Raw genomic sequence first — 17,176 nt, 5'->3', positions numbered from 1 at the left:
TGCTAATGTTAATATGACAGTAAGTCTAGACACATCATCTTTGTCTAACCACCTTGAAGGTACAGGAGTCAGTCATCCTGACTCCCTTGTAATTACTACCTGGAATATAGCGGGAATTGTTGCAAAATTATGTACCCCGTTCTGGGATAACTTTATTACATGTGGTTATGATATAATATGCTTACAAGAGACATGGCATAGAGAACAAATACAAGTTGAAGGCTATACCTCCTACAGTGTGGCAGCAGTAGCATCTAAGGCTGGCAGAGCAAAGGGAGGCCTATTGACTCTGGTTTCGACAAAATTAACGGAATTTAATGTTGGGGGAAATACAGTAGTGTGCCAGCATGCATCAGTCTTGCGTCTTACACACAGTCATGGCAGAGATTTAATTATTGTCAACTTTTATAACAATCTTGTGGGTCCTAATCGGGATAAGATTGTCCCAGATGTCGAATGTGCCATTGAAGCTGCAATTGCACTATCAAAGAATAATTTTGCAATACTCTGGACAGGTGATTTTTTTATTTTTTTTTATTTTTTTTTGGTGTAAGACATTTATTGTGTACAAATGAGGTAGAAGGTTCACACTGCGTCACGCCAACAACCCGGAGGCAGGCCGCTATCAGATATAGAATGCACAAGGTATAAGAATACAGAACAGGGTCCGTCATTCGGCCGGACCTAGCCCCCCTAGGTAGACATTGAACACAATAACATCTAGAGCGTATGCAGTGCAGCTTCAGCGAGTAAACGGTCTTACTTTTCTCACAGTGTGTTTGACATTGAAAGGCGTCAAGAAACAATCGAGCCGCCTCCGTGCATGCAGCGATCAACAACCAGCTGCGGCGGCATGCGGAAAGGATGTGTCATACAACACCGTTTTTCTCCCAACATGTCCCACCAACAAACAAAGACCAAAAAACAACAGTCAAAGGTGCAAGTACGTGTTAATAGAGCCATACAACATCTAAGCCATCAATGAGGTCCCATGGTCCCGCGCTGGGTTGCCTCCAAGGAGGGCCAGCCACAGCTAGGGCGGGTACGTAGCAATATCCATGTTGCGCACATATAGGTTAGGGGGGCGGAGGTGGGGGGAAGGGGTGGGAGGGGCGGAAGTGAGGTCACCAGAGGGCCAGTGGGAGAGGGGGGTCAGTGACATATCCGGGGGCAGAGGGGATCGCAAGCGCAGAGTGTGTGCCAGTTCAGGGTCAGTCCGCACCTGCGCGTGACTATAGGACGGCAATCTCTCAACCACGCAGGGTACACATTAACCCATATCATCGGAAACACTCGCAGCAGGTGACGTACCCGGGGAGTCCGAGCTCGCGCGTGCTCTTGTCCACTCAAGGAACGGGCCCCATATATCATTAGGTCTGGAAGCAGTGGGCATAGTCTCCCAGTAGTGCGTCAGTTGTGAGTGACCGTATGTCACATCTCTGATCCAGCCCTGGAAAGAGTGGAGAGCCAAACCTGCCCCAGTGTAATGCGATCTGTCTTTTGGCATACAAAAGAAGTAATGCGTGTAGTTTCCTGTCGCAGGGTTCAGTGTCCTTAACGTATCCTAGCAGACCCAGTAGCGGGGTCGGCGCGTCAGTCCTGTGTATGATTTGGTTGACGGCGGTGAAAATCTCCGACCAATATGTACCCAGTTTGGGGCAACTCCAAGCCACATGCATAAAGGACGCACCCTCCCCCCCACATTTCCAGCAAGAGGCGTCCGCACGGACGCCCATCCGGTGTAAAAGTGTCGGCGTCCGATAATATCGGTGCAGGAATTTGAAATGGATGAGCCGCAGCCGATAGTTCGGAGAAAGTGCAGTGAGCTGCTTACAGCAGTACTCCCATGTGTCGTCCGACAGCTGGTCTTCCAGGTCCGCAGCCCAAGCATTTCTGGCTGTGGCCACCGTCAGTGGCGCCTGTTCCTGTATGCAGTTATACAGTCTAGACACCAGTTTTTTGGGGGAAGGTCGCGAAAGCAGGTTCTGGAGGGCAGACAGCGTGCACGGTTCTTCCGGGAATCGCGAGCCTAGCTTCTTGCATGATTCCCTAAGGGAATGGTACAGGAACATATCTGCAAAAGAGTCGGGCTGGTCGTCCCCACTGGCGGCCATCTCAAAAAAAGTGCCATCAGGATATAGGTCAGCAAAGGTGAGAAGTCGGTGTCCACGTATCGTGAGGACGTCCCCTCTGGCTTTCAGGCAAGGTAACATAGGGTTACCCCTCAAGGGGATGGCCGGCGCGTAAAGCAAGGAGAGCCCGGCCCGCTTCTGAAGTTCGCGCCAGGCCCAGCGGACCATCTCCACCGTGTCTACCTCTCTCGACGGGCAAGTCACTTTCCCGTATAGTGCCACTCGTAATGGCAGGGGGGCGACCACAGCTAGTTCCACCGCCGCATGCGGCTGGAAGGGAGTGGGATAAGCCCAGAAATGTAGGAACTGAGCCTGTGCACAAAGAGAGTATAGCTTCAAGTCAGGGGCACCCAGGCCCCCCTGTCGGAGCGGAAGTGTGAGCAGGTCCCAGGAGACTCTGGCCTGTCCACCGGCCCACACCAGCCTCAGCAGCAGCGAGCGGATGCGAGCGTGGAAGTGTTTTGTCATCGGCAGTGGTATGTTTACGAACAAATATAAAAATTTGGGGAGGACCACCATTTTCGCCAGTGCAATCCTAGCAACTAGGGACAGAGGTAATTTGTTCCAGACCTCAATCTTTCCTTCAAACCAGTCCACCGCTCTCCCGAAATTTAGTGACCACAGTTCCTGTACATCCCGGCTAATCCAGACACCCAAATATTTGACCGCGTCTGACTCCCACTTGAGGGGGTAGTCCGGAGCAGGGCGAACAGTGCACTCCGTAAGGGGGAAGGCCACCGACTTTGACCAGTTGATGGATATCCCCGCCAGTCCCTCAAACCTCACAAATTCTCGGAGTAGCGGACTCATGTTGTCTTTGGGATTAATGACGTACAAAGTGACATCATCCGCGTATAGCGAAATTAGCAGGCTCCTAGCGCTAAAACTAATGCCTCTGGCAGTGTGATGTTGCCGTATTCGAGCCGCAAGCGGCTCCATTGCGATTGCAAAAAGGAGCGGGGACAGAGGACATCCCTGCCTGGTACCCCTAGAGATAGTAAATGGCTTGGAAACGAGCCCGTTAACACTCACCCTGGCTCTAGGTTCCGTATACAGGAGCCTGATCAGAGTAATGAAATTCTGACTGAAGCCCATCCGTCTTAGAACACTAAAAAGGTAAGGCCATTCTAAAGAGTCGAAGGCCTTGGGGGCGTCTAGAAACACCACCGCTGCCTGTACCGATGGGTGCAGGTAGTGAAGGACAGAAAAAATGGTTCTGAGATTATGTGATGTCGCACGGCCAGGGATAAATCCCGATTGGTCAGGGAGTGCAATCATAGGCAGCATCGGTTGTAATCTATCTGCAATCACCTTCGCGTAGATTTTAGCATCCACGTTTATAAGTGAAAGGGGCCTGTAGGAGTCCAGTTGTTGTTCATCCTTGTCCGGTTTAAGTAGCGTGATAATTAAGGCTTCACGCATGGAGTCCGGAAGGGAGTTTAATTCAAGAGCCTCGACAAACACGGAGTGTAGTCTCGGCGCCAGTACATCGACATATGTTTTATAGAAGGCTGTAGTTAGGCCATCAGGGCCAGGAGCTTTGTTGGCCGGCATACTTTTAATCACCTGAATGATATCTTGTACTGTGACAGTGAGGTCCATGTATTGCCTGTGGTTGTTGTTAAACCATATGAGGGCAATCGAGTCAAGAAAATCCCGCAGTGATGTGGGTGTCGTGGGTTGTTTTGAGGTGTAGAGGGTGGCGTAAAAATCCGCGAACGCGCCCAGCACAGCTTCCTGGCCTCTCACTAGAGTGCCGGACCTATCATATACGGTGTGGATATAGTTGGACTGTGAGCGAGGAGCTACAAGTCTGGCAAGGGTTCTGCTCGGTCTGTCTCCCTCCCCGTATCTACGCGCCTCGGCCTGCCGCCCTAAGAATCGCACCTCTCTCTCCGCTTCCTCATTGAAGGCTAATAACTTGGTTTTCAGATTACCAGCGATTTCTAACGACGGGTCTGAAGCGAAGGCGATATCAAGGTCTCTCAGTTCCCCCTCCAGTTTAGCCAACGTGTCTCTGATTGCGCGTAGGACCCCTGCTTTCCGCGCTATACATTGGCCTCTGATCACAGCCTTAAAGGCATCCCATACAACTGCCTCAGAGGAGACAGACCCAGCATTCTCAGCGAAGTATTTAACAATGTCTTCTCTAATCTCTTCTACAAATACCGGGTCTGTGAGCGCGTGTGGTGGGAGGCGCCATTGGAACGCCCTGTTCACAGTGTTGGGGGGGCACAGCTCCAACATGCACGGAGCATGGTCCGACAGAGATCTAGCCATGATATCAACATTCGTCACCCACGTCGCAACTTCAGGAGACACCAGCCAAAAGTCCAATCTTGACCAAGCAGCTTTATGACAAGTATAGCAGGTCCCCGCTTTGACACCTGGATGCCTGGCCCTCCAAACATCAGATAGCATACCCTCACTCATGACATCCAGTATCGCTTGACGCGCTCTAGCATGCTGCGGTCTGCTCACCCCACTTCGATCAACGTCATCATTCAGCACCGTGTTGAAATCACCCCCCAACACTATTGTCTGGCAGTCCAGCAACGTAATCTCCGCCCAAACACTCCTGAAAAAGTCGGGATCGTCCACATTAGGACCATAGACCGCGGCCAGAACTACGGGCCGCCCCTGCAAAGAGCCATGCAACAAGACATATCTCCCCTCTGCATCACGCACTTGAGAGTGCTCACGCCAATCCAACCCTCTGCGAATAAGTATGGCTACGCCTCGCGCATAATTGGAATAGATAGAAGAGTATACGTGAGCCCATCGGGAATTTTTCAAACGGGGTGAAGGGGTGACATGAAGATGTGTTTCCTGCAAGAAGCAAATGTCTACGTTATGTCTAGATAATATGCCATGCATCAAGCGAGCTTTCTTGAAATCCCCAAGTCCCCTAATATTCCAAGTCCAAATCTTAATACCCCCCATTTAAAACGTCAGAAAGTGTCGAAGCCCTCCCCCGCGCCCCCATCTCCAACGGCTAGAAAGCCTTCGAGGCGTCATGGCTACAAGCAAAGGTCGCAAACAGATAAGCATGTATAGCAGTACAGTGCACCAGTTCAAAACTAAAACTCGCAACTTGCATAACTTCCCCCACCACCCTCCACCCTCAGCAACCCCCCAATCAGGTCGTGACATACCCCTAGAGCAGGCACGCAACGCGTGAAAAAACCCCAACATCAATAACAAAGGGAGGCACCCCATGAGGCGTGGCGTGCTCAGCATACACCCCCGCATGTACGGGGTGGCTACAGTCAAATTTCAAAGTTCCTGGGCACTAGCAGTACCCCCGGCCTGAGGTTCACAAAGTCAATGAGCAATCAAAGTCACAAATAAAGCACAGATGTAGCAGCTACAGGTTGGAGCTCAAGAGCGTCCCAGAGACTTACCCGCAATGGGCCAGTCCGGAAGCAACATACCCAATTCCAAGGCCAGCTCGGGTTACCCACCGTGAGTCAGCAAGACAAATGTACAGCTGTACCAGGCGGAAGCCGTAGGTGTCTCAGTCATTGTCGCTGAGGTGGTCCGACGTTTCCTCAAGTCGTGGCGATTTCCTCCTGGCCCCAGCACAGATGTGTTTAGCAAACTTGAGTGCAGATTTGGCGTCCGTGAAGAAGTGAGAGGTGTTTTCATGTTGAATCTTCAACTTCGCCGGATAAAGGAGTGAATAGGGCACACCAGCTTGCAGCAGAATTTTCTTCGCTGGCAGGAATTCCTTTCGGGCAGCCTGCACAAGTGGGGTGAAGTCCGGGTAAAAGGAGAGGTGGTTACCCTGGTGCGTGACCTTACCCTTCTCTCTCGCCAAACGTAGGATGATGTCTCTATCCTGGTAGTTCAGCAATTTAGCCAGGATGGGCCGCGGAGGGGCGCCCGGCGGAGGCCGTTTCCCAAGGGACCTGTGCGCCCTTTCCACTGTGAAAACCGGGGACAGATCCGGGTCGAACAGTTCATGCAGGAGGTCCGAAACAAACGATTCCATCTTTCCTATGTTTGTCGTCTCCGGGATGCCTGTAATGCGTATGTTGGATCTTCTGGAACGTGCTTCCAAGTCGTCCGACTTGGCACGCAGATTACCGATTTCCCGCTCCAGCGACGTGATATGTTGCTTTGCCTGCTGCTGGAACTCACAACATTCAGTTTGTCTATTTTCAAGGCAATCCAGTCTCGTCTCGTGGGCGTCCACCTTAGTCTTCACAGATTCAAGTTGTGAGGCCATAGTATCAAGCTTGGCGTCAATGCTCTTTAGGCTGGATCTGACCTCCATAATGAGGGCCCCAAAGTCAATGTCCGGGGTAGCCCCTTGCGAAGCCGATGCGCCACCGTCCGACTCCGGCACCGGGTTCTTCGGGGGTTTCCTGTTGTCGAAGCTTATCTTAGCCTGCTTGGCATCATTTTTCCCCATATCTGCAGATGGATGAATTTCGCGGGTTGCGCAAAGGGGCAGCGCCCACCCAGTGTCGTGTTCCGCGAGCGTGCAGTCCACGTGCAGTAGGCCAAGTGGTGCCAGGTGTGTTAGGCTAAGCCGTGGGATGTCCGTGCTTAGTACAGCCGTGTGCACGATGGGCGCAGTTTCCCAGTGGCACCCCTGAGTCGCAGTGTACTATGCGGGCGGCTCCAGGTCACAAAACGGCGGGCACCGGCACCGCACTGGCGAGTCCCCGCCTTAGGCAAGAAATCAACAGCAGCTGAGACTGCGGGGACCGGGGCCGCAAAGTGTCCAGTTATATGAGCGGAGGTCCAGGGAGTGCGCAGTCCACGTGTAGCAGGTCAAGTGGCGCCAGGTGTGCCAGGCGTAGCTGTGGGATTTCAGTGCCTAGTCCAGCCGTGTGTACGATGGGCGCAGTTTCCCAGTGGCACCTCTGAGCCGCAGCGTGCCACGCGGGCGGCGCCGGGTCACAAAATGGCGGGCACCTGTACCTCAATGGCGAATCCACGTCTCAGGCAGGAAATCAGCATCGGCCGAGAATGCGGGGACCGGGGCCGCAAATGTCCAGTCATATGAGCGGGGGTACGCTCAGCGCAGTCCGTGGCGGATGGCAAACTCAGGCGCAGTGGTTAGGCCGGCGAAACACCAAGTCTCCAAGTAGATGGCAAAGTGCAGGCTCCGGGGCGGTGGCGGCGCGGGTGAAAAGCCAAGCAGCCTCTGTTCCGCCGCAGCCGCGCCTCTCACCCCTCCGGGCCCCGTAGCAATGCAGGCAGTGCCGGCGCGTCCCTCACTGCCGCTCCCCAGGCCTCCCGTATGTCAGCGCTCACCAGGGTGGACGCCGGAGCTCCTCGCGGCGTCTCAGGTCTCCCCGCAAAGCCGCGTCAGCTTCCGCAGCCCCTCACCTGGCCAATCCCTCCACGGCTTCACTCGCGGTTTCTCGGGCCGACTGGTGCGGTCGCTTCCCGGTAGGCGATGTCTCCACGCAGATGCCGCCAGATCAGATTAGGCCACCGGAGCCTCGGCCCACAGTGTCGCGTGACGCCCAGGAAGAGGCACTTCCGGCGAGGGACCGGGCGGTCGCACGGGCCGGTGTATGTGTCGGTCTCCGCCTCTCCGAAGGGGCACCGCCTCCGCGTCCCGGAATCAGGTCGAAGGATCCCCTGGGTGTGCTGGAGCGAACCTGGGTAGAACAGGGGTCCGCAGGCACCAGGAACAGGATAACTGGAGGATCAATTAGAGTAGCCGGCGGAGCTCACTCAAAGAGCGGCCATCTCGCTGCTCGGCTAGCCACGCCCCCCCCCTCTGGACAGGTGATTTTAATATCCAAGCTTGTAGTCACGCTCGGGAAGGGGATTTGTGGTCATCATAAAGAGCATGCAGGGGGTGATAGTGCCTTTGTTAATCATTTCCCGCACAGTAATTATGGCAGAGCACTGAATAACTTGATAGCTAAATTAAATCTGGAGCTGCTTGAATGCACAAAGAACAAAAACAATGAAAAGTGCCCAACATTTAGGGGGAGGGATGCCCAATCGAATATTGACCATATTTTGGTGTCTAATGGCTCAGTTTACTCCAATGTTTGGGTAATAGAGCAACCTGTGAGTGATCACAATAGCATTTCAGTGGAGTTAATGGGCTGGGGCCCAAAAACTATTGTGCATGGCAGGCCTGTCCAAGGGATCACTGCTGTGAGACCAAATGGTATGAGAATTAAATGGATTAAAATTGACCCTAACAAATTAACGAAGGATGTTATTTGTAAATGTACCAGAGAGGTTGATTACTGCCTTGCACCAAATGTGATAGCGCCCGCCGTACTCTCTAATTTTTTAAAAATTACAGGTACAGTCGAGAACTCTTTGGTAACAAGAAACAGAAAGCCTAAAAGAAATAAAACTGTGTGGTTTGACAACCATTGTGTTCAGACCCTAAAAAAAGTTAAAAAGAGTGCTTGATGATAAACCAAGAGATAAAGAAAGAGTTAGAGAAGTAAGAAATAATTATAAGTTGGCCCTGGCAACCAGGAAAAAGGAGTTGCAAAACGATGCCTGGAACAAACTGGATATGGCCGCTGCAACTACAAATCATAAACTATTCTGGGAAACTATCAATGGCCCCTTCTTAAAGAATGATAATACTCCTGAGGTCAGTTCCCACGTCAGCTGTCTCGCATGGATTGCGCATTTTTCAGAGATTTTCAACTCTGATTTTAATTTAGATGGGTCTACTTTTAATATAGACACAGTATCATGTTTTAAATGGCAGAAAATGCAGTTGTTTTTAACTTTGAGCGAAGTCACAGAGGCAATTAAAAACAGTAAGGGGGGTAAAGCTCCTGGGCCTGATGGGGTACCCATGGATTTTTATAAACATGACATGTCCCTATGGGCCCCAATTCTAACTCATTATTTCAATGCGGCGGTGGAAGATAGCTTACCACTGACATGGGGACAGTCAATCATCATACCCCTTTACAAAAAAGGATCTAGGTCGGAGGCCCGAAATTATCGTCCAATCTCACTTTTGGACTCGACAGTTAAAATCCTTAGTCGGCCCTATTAGTGAGATTGGAAGCCTGGGCTGAGGAGAAAAACATCTTGTCCCCAGTGCAGTATGGGTTCCGTAGAGGAATGGGTACAATGGAGCAGTGCGTGAACCTGGAACTCATAGTCGGCAAGTATACCAAAGCTAAACCTGGTAATCTTTACCTGTGCTTTGCCGACTTGAGTTCTGCATTTGATCTGGTGGAACACGCACTGCTCTGGCCTACTTTATTGGCACTGGGTGCCCCCATTGAAATTATCCATTTGCTTGCCCGTCTGTACAATAATTTAACCAGCAAAGTTAGGTTTGGAACAGATGGTGAGTGCACCCCTTTTTTTAAAGTCGGAGAGGTATCCGCCAAGGATGCGTACTCGCCCCCCTACTATTTTCTCTTTTTATAAACCAGGTTGATATAACTTTAAGACAGACTAATGCAGATGCTCCCATCATTAATGGTAACCCTATCCCAGTCCTCTTATACTCGGACGATGCGGTTCTCCTTTCTAGGACCCATAATGGACTGCAACATTTAATTAATCAATTCCACGTATTTATCGGAAGTAGGAAATTGAAAATTAATAAAGGGAAGACGGTTACTATGGTATGTGGTAAGAGACCAAGAAAATGTAAGCCCTTTTTTTAGAAGGGGAGAGACTAGAATCTGTTAGTAGTTTTTGTTATTTAGGCATCACCTCCTCAGGAGATGGGAGATGGGTAAATGAACAAAAAAGTGTTCTTTTTAAAATGGTCAGAAATACAAATTGTATTTTTTGATTTGCTGCTAAATTAGGGGAACGCAGAATTTATGAAATGCTAACCATATTTAATGCAAGATGTATTTCTTCAGCCATATATGGGGCCGGGGTCTGGGGGTATGATGCACAGAGTGCCAAAATGGTTCAGGGCAAGGAGAATGTGTTTTTAAAACGATTAATCAGTGCCCCGGCTACGGCCTCAATTGAGTTAATACATAGGGAATTAGATATGAGCCATGTTAATGATTTAATTGCTCTCCGTCCCCTGTCCTTATGGCGTTCAATTTGGGCAAAGGAGGAGACAAAGTTTACGCAGGACGTAATAACCGATTGTATTAAACTTGACCGCCGATCGAATATCCCCTGGCTGAGTCATATACAACATTGGTATAAAACATTGTATGGTCTGGACATTTTTAATGACTTAATAAGAGGTTCTACACTATCGAAGCGGGAGTTGGAAGTCTCGTTCTTGAAGTATACAGCTGGGATTAGAATGGAAAAATATGAGAAACAAAGTACATTCAATCTTTACCAGCAATACAACATCAACGAAGGCTTTCAATCTTACCTTGCAACAGTTAGTATTATTTCCCATCGATTTGTATTAACCCGTCTCCGTCTAGGAATTGTGCATCACCTTGTGGCTTTTCCTGTGCCCAAAAAACCCGGTAGTTGTTTGTGTCCTTGTGACGGTAAAACCAAACAGAGCACGTGTCATTTTATGTAATCTTGTAAATTTTATACCCCTTTTAGAAAATTTTATTTGAAACCCATCTTTTTAAAATATAATACGCGTGGTATACAATCAGCGATGCAATTATTGTTTAATCTAGAGACCTCAGATGTATGTTTTCATGTGGCCACCTATATTTTAAAATGTATTTCTGTAAGAAAATCAATTATTATATGAATTTCCTTAGCTGCTAAATGTACTGTGCACTTTAAGGAAGCTTGTGTTGACATCATGCACTTTATCATGTTAATTTGCACATACATGTATGCCGTATAAATTGCTGCTAATGTAAATGTAAATGTAAATGTAAATGTAAGGTGTTTTGTAGCGCGCTCAATTACTACCGGAGTATCCTGGCGCGAATGACCGCTGGGGAACCCGTCCTGGCTTTCCCTGTGAGATGGTCCCATGCTGGGTATCCCCAAGGTGAAGCCAGGCATCCCCGGCGTCTGTGGGAGGCCGTTGTAGCGATGAGGCAAGCTTAATGCCCAGAGTTACCGAGTGTGATCACTGCCCAAAGTGGGCACCGAGGCGAGAATTATCAGTCCGCTGACCCTGGTCCTCGACCCTGTATAATATGCACTGATAGATCGGTATAGCATTTGCACTTTGTTTTATTTTAATTGTATATAGTTAAACTAAGTGCTGCTAATTGCATATTGCACTTTAGGAAGGTTGCTATTGAACCTTGCTTTTGATCTGGCCAATTTGCACATATATTGATACGGTATTGATATTTAGCATTTTATCAGCATATTTGCACATAACTGAAGGCCGTATAATTATTACTATTATAAATTATGCATTCTTAGAATGGTATAGTGTTTATGTTTTATAAATGCTGCCATCGTATATTAGATACAGAAATAATTGTACAGGGGTTTGGTGTTTTATCCTGATACATTGTGATTATATGTCAGTGGAAGCATGTTCCAGAATTGTGTAATTTTTTTTTCTCTTGATGTTTATTATGTCTGTTGCTCAAACATGGTCTCCATACTGTAGGAGCTACTTTCATGCACACACAACTTTATAATTTTGTATTGTGCAGAAAACTCCACATTGTTAGTTGTGCCGTGTACTAGCATGCATGTAAAACTGTTGTACGCAAAGTCCAGAATGAAGCTATGTTCGTTGGTCAGAAACCCCTACATTCACCTACACGCATGTGAACACACATGTATAGCATATGCACTTGTACGAACAGCCAGTTTTGTATTTACACATTCTACCTTAGTAACGTACTCCTAGCGCTGCAGATAATTACCAGGAAAATACAGTGAGGGGACTCGCCAAATCCCGACGCAGTGACACGTACAAATGCAACAAGCCTTGGCCACTTAAAATAAAAAAAAGCCTATACTAACCCGAGCCCAGGTGAGTTTTCCACACCTAACACACACTACACCTTTGGTACAACCCTAAATTCATTGCGGTCTGCTATGTTGGGAGGTGTACTCACATCTCAGTGCTCACAAAGAATGAAATAGTGTTAAGTAAAAGGACGCATTGATGTGGTAGGCTGCACAAAACTAGTTTGCTTCGCTTTGCTCTTTATAGCAGGTTAACTGTCCAAAACATTAACAGAACTAGCTCCCTTTTTTTCAAACCATTGACCAAAATGTAACTTTCTTTTGTCTTTTAAAAACCCTCGATTTCCCTATCCAGCCTGAAAGGAAATGTTTATTTTACCTGTCTAAGACACACCTGCACTTAGAAACTCACCCATTTTGATCAGTCACTATACCACTTAAAGAAAAAATAAAAGTAAAAAAAAAAATTTCATCTGCGAGGGATTTTACCCCTCTAAAGTTACTGCTACACTATACACCATCAACTTCAATTGTCCCTGCGAGAATTTAGCCCTGAACACATGATTACATGTTTACACATTTACAGTTTGCGGCGTTTGTTTGTGTCCCGTTGAGTATTTGAAATACAACTCCTTTAATCGAACAGCAGAAGCCAAAAATCTCCATCCAAAACAGAAATCAATAATTAACCGGATCGTCCTCCTGGAGATGATAATCTGATCTCCGCGTGTTTAGCTTATAAAATATTTTCTCAACCACGCACTCAAGGTCTGTCTGCGCACAGAAAACGAAAAGCACAAGAAACGCCATACCCACACTTTAAAAGACCACAATGTTTCTCCACCATCTCCCTCTATCGCAGTTCAGTTCGCAGCGTAGCTTTGCAGGTAAGGTAACTTCCGGTGCAACCAGAAGTGCGTAAGAGTCTTGCTTGTCAACCAGCTCTCGGTTCCGGCGCCACCGGAAGTGCGTGGAGACCAGCTTTTTTTCCCTTCAATTTTAATAGCGCGAACTCGACCCGAAGGTATGGGAGAGCTTTTCAAGAGCACCAATTGCATACGGATTGTTTTTAGGAAAGGGGAGCTTAAGTGATTTGCACAGAATCAGAGAATGTTTGAGCGAACGCCGAGACTCGAACCCGGGTCCCCAGCTTCAAAGTCGGCCTCTCTAGCAGTTAACGACCAGCTTTCGTTTTGTGGTCGAATTGATGCAGGAAAATCGAAAACCGAGGCATCAAAGGCAAATGAACTGCTAATGAGGACAAGCATTGGCGGACGCGAATGAAAATAAAAAAACAAGCATTGGAAATGCAATAGGGCTCGCATTAGGTAAGTTTGAGCTATTGGTCTTATAAATTAATTTTTTTTATTTATTTATTTTTTAAAATAGATAAATTAATAGCTTTCTCAATTATAATGCCAATAGTTATAACTTTCGCAAACACGTATAGCATTTGTAATGCAACATGTTGTGTATTTACGTGACTTAGATGTATTGATATTACAAATAACAATGGCAATGGCAATAGCTTAAACTTTGTAAATACATTTTGTGAAGATTATGTTTAGTGTTTTTTATTGTGACGAAAATCCAAGAACAGAAGTGAAATATTAACATCTTTTTGTGATTTGTAATAAAGCATGAAAGCTTGAAACATTGAAAGAACATATTTGAACCAGTGATGCTGTGGTTCCGCTGAGTGATGCTGTGGTTGCGCTGAGTGGTGTGTGCATCGGTGGAGCTTAGTGGGTGCATTGATGGAGCTGTGTGGTGGGTGCATTGGTGGAGCTTAGTTGGAGCATCGGTGGAGCTGTGTGTTGGGTGTATCGCTGGAGCTGTGTGGTGGGTGCCTCGGCGGAGCTGTGTGGTGGGTGCATCGGTGGAGCTGTGTGGTGGGTGCTTGGTTGGAGCTGTGTGGTGGGTGCATCGGTGGAGCTGTGTGGTGGGTGCATCTGTGGAGCTGTGTGGTGGGTGCATCTGTGGAACTGTGTGGTGGGTGCCTTGGTGGAGCTGTGTGGTGGGTGCCTTGGTGGAGCTGTGTGGTGGGTGCCTTGGTGGGTGCATCTGTGGAACTGTGTGGTGGGTGCCTTGGTGGAGCTGTGTGGTGGGTGCCTTGGTGGAGCTGTGTGGTGGGTGCCTTGGTGGAGCTGTGTGGTGGGTGCCTTGGTGGAGCTATTGGGTGGGTGCCTCGGTGGAGCTATTGGGTGGGTGCCTTGGTGGAGCTGTATGGTGGGTGCCTCGGTGGAGCTCTGTGGTGGGTGCATCGGTGGAGCTCTGTGGTGGGTGCATCGGTGGAGCTCTGTGGTGGGTGCATCGGTGGAGCTCTGTGGTGGGTGCATCGGTGGAGCTGTGTGGTGGGTGCATCGGTGGAGCTGTGTGGGGGGTGCCTCGGTGGAGCTGTGTGGGGGGTGCCTCGGCGGAGCTGTGTGGTGGGTGCCTCGGCGGAGCTGTGTGGTGGGTGCCCCGACGGAGCTGTGTGGTGGGTGCATCGGTGGAGCTGTGTGGTGGGTGCATCTGTGGAGCTGTGTGGTGGGTGCATCTGTGGAGCTGTGTGGTGGGTGCATCTGCTGTGGAGCAGTGTGGTGGGTGCATCTGCTGTGGAGCTGTGTGGTGGGTGCCTCGGTGGAGCTGTGTGGTGGGTGCCTCGGGGAAGCTGTGTGGTGGCTGCCTCGGTGGAGCTGTGTGGTTGGTGCCTCGGTGGAGCTGTGTGGTGGCTCCACCGTGGTTGGTGCCTCGGTGGAGCTGTGTGGAGGCTGCCTCGGTGGAGCTGTGTGGTTGGTGCCTCGGTGGAGCTGTGTGGTGGGTGCCTCGGTGGAGCTGTGTGGTGGGTGCCTCGGTGAAGCTGTGTGGTGGCTGCCTCGGTGGAGCTGTGTGGTGGCTGCCTCGGTGGAGCTGTGTGGTGGGTGCAAAGGTGGAGCTGTGTGGTGGGTGCATCGGTGGAGCTGTGTGGTGGGTGCAAAGGTGGAGCTGTGTGGTGGGTGCATCGGTGGAGCTGTGTGGTGGGTGCATCGGTGGAGCTGTGTAGGTGGAGGTGTGTGGTGGGTGCATCGGTGCAGCTTAGTGGATGCATTGATGGAGCTGTGTGGTGGGTGCATTAGTGGAGCTTAGTTTGAGCATCGGTGGAGCTGTGTGGTGGGTGGAGCATCAGTGGAGCTGTGTGGTGGGTGTATCGGTGGAGCTGTGTGGTGGGTGCCTCAGCGGAGCTGAGTGGTGGGTGCATCGGTGGAGCTGTGTGGTGGGTGCATCGGTGGAGCTGTGTCGGTGGAGCTGTGTGGTGGGTGCATCGGTGGAGCTGGGTGGTGGGTGCATTGTTGGAGCTGTGTGGTGGGTGCCTTGGTGGAGCTGTGTGGTGAGTGCATCGGTGGAGCTGTGTGGTGGGTGCCTTGGTGGAGCTGTGTGGTGGGTGCATCGGTGGAGCTGTGTGGTGGGTACATCGGTGGAGCTGTGTAGGTGGAGCTGTGTGGTGGGTGCATCGGTGGAGCTTAGTGGGTGTATCGGTGGAGCTGTGTGGTGGGTGTATCGGTGGAGCTGTGTGGTGGGTGCCTCGGCGGAGCTGTGTGTGGGTGCATCGGCGGAGCTGGGTGGTGGGTGCATCGGTGGAGCTGGGTGGTGGGTGCATCGGTGGTGGTGGGTGTATCAGTGAAGCTGTGTGGTGGGTGCATTGGTGGAGCTTAGTTGGAGCATCGGTGGAGCTGTGTGGTGGGTGTATCGGTGGAGCTGTGTGGTGGGTGCCTCGGCGGAGCTGTGTGGTGGGTGCCTCGGCGGAGCTGTGTGGTGGGTGCCTCGGCGGAGCTGTGTGGTGGGTGCATCGGTGGAGCTGTGTCAGTGGAGCTGTGTGGTGGGTGTGTCAGTGGAGCTGTGTGGTGGGTGCCTCGGCGGAGCTGTGTGGTGGGTGCCTCGGCGGAGCTGTGTGGTGGGTGCCTCGGCGGAGCTGTGTGGTGGGTGCATCGGTGGAGCTGTGTCGGTGGAGCTGTGTGGTGGGTGCATCGGTGGAGCTGTGTGGTGGGTGCATCGGTGGAGCTGTGTGGTGGGTGCATCGGTGGAGCTGTGTGGTGGGTGCATCGGTGGATCTGTGTACGTGAAGCTGTGTGGTGGGTGCATCGGTGGAGCTTAGTGGGTGCATTGATGGAGCTGTGTGGTGGGTGCATTGGTGGAGCTTAGTTGGAGCATCAGTGGAGCTGTGTGGTGGGTGTATCGGTGGAGCTGGGTGGTGGGTGCATCGGTGGAGCTGTGTGGTGGGTGCCTTGGTGGAGCTGTGTGGTGAGTGCATCGGTGGAGCTGTGTGGTGGGTGCCTTGGTGGAGCTGTGTGGTGGGTGCATCGGTGGAGCTGTGTAGGTGGAGCTGTGTGGTGGGTGCATCGGTGGAGCTTAGTGGGTGCATTGATGTAGCTGTGTGGTGGGTGCATTGGTGGAGCTGTGTGGTGGGTGCATTGGTGGAGCTGTGTGGTGGGTGCCTCGACGGAGCTGTGTGTGGGTGCATCGGTGGAGCTGTGTGTGGGTGCATCGGTGGAGCTGTGTGTGGGTGCATCGGTGGAGCTGTGTGGTGGGTGCATCTGTGGAGCTGTGTGGTGGGTGCATCTGTGGAGCTGTGTGGTGGGTGCATCTGTGGAGTTGTGTGGTGGGTGCATCTGTGGAGCTGTGTGGTGGGTGCCTCGGTGGAGCTGTGTGGTGGGTGCATCAGTGGAGCTGTGTGGTGGGTGCCTCGGTGGAGCTGTGTGGTGGGTGCATCGGTGGAGCTGTGTGGTGGGTGCATCAGTGGAGCTGTGTCGGTGCTGTGTGGTGGGTGCATCGGTGGAGCTGTGTGGTGGGTGCATCAGTGGAGCTGTGTGGTGGGTGCCTTGGTGGAGCTGTGTGGTGGGTGCATCGGTGGAGCTGTGTGGTGGGTGCATCAGTGGAGCTGTGTGGTGGGTGCATAAGTGGAGCTGTGTGGTGGGTGCCTTGGTGGAGCTGTGTGGTGGGTGCATCGGTGGAGCTGTGTGGTGGGTGCATCGGTGGAGCTGTGTAAGCGGAGCTGTGTGGTGGGTGCATCGGTGGCGCTTAGTTGGAGAATCGGTGGAGCTGTGTGGTGGGTGTATCGGTGGAGCTGTGTGGTGGGTGCCTTGGCGGAGCCTTGTGGTGGGTGTATCGGTGGAGCTGTGTGGTGGGTGACTCGGCGGAGCTGTGTGGTGGGTGCATCGGTGGAGCTGTGTGGTTGGTGCATCGGTGGAGCTGTGTCGGTGGAGCTGTGTGGTGGGTGCATTGGTGGAGCTGTG

At 51.0% G+C, this 17,176-nt stretch overlaps 1 protein-coding gene across 2 annotated transcripts in view; it reads right to left on the bottom strand.

The window, feature by feature from the left end:
* The window catches only part of RBM17 (RNA binding motif protein 17), a 286,908-nt gene extending 274,064 nt beyond the window's left edge, over positions 1–12,844 (bottom strand). The window contains exon 1 of one of the 2 annotated variants that reach the window (XM_086918944.1): positions 12,741–12,844. The gene's annotated coding sequence lies outside the window, so the exon portion shown is untranslated. Of the gene's footprint in view, positions 1–12,736 lie in introns of both variants that reach the window. The other variant, XM_086918945.1, reaches the window with a different exon arrangement.
* Between the last annotated feature and the right edge of the window lie 4,332 nt (positions 12,845–17,176).

Source organism: Lissotriton vulgaris, chromosome 1_1 (assembly GCF_964263255.1).
Source record: "Lissotriton vulgaris chromosome 1_1, aLisVul1.2, whole genome shotgun sequence".
Taxonomy (NCBI): domain Eukaryota; kingdom Metazoa; phylum Chordata; class Amphibia; order Caudata; family Salamandridae; genus Lissotriton; species Lissotriton vulgaris.
The sequence above is the reverse complement of the archived record's forward strand: the minus strand, read 5'-3'. Positions and strand labels throughout refer to the sequence as shown.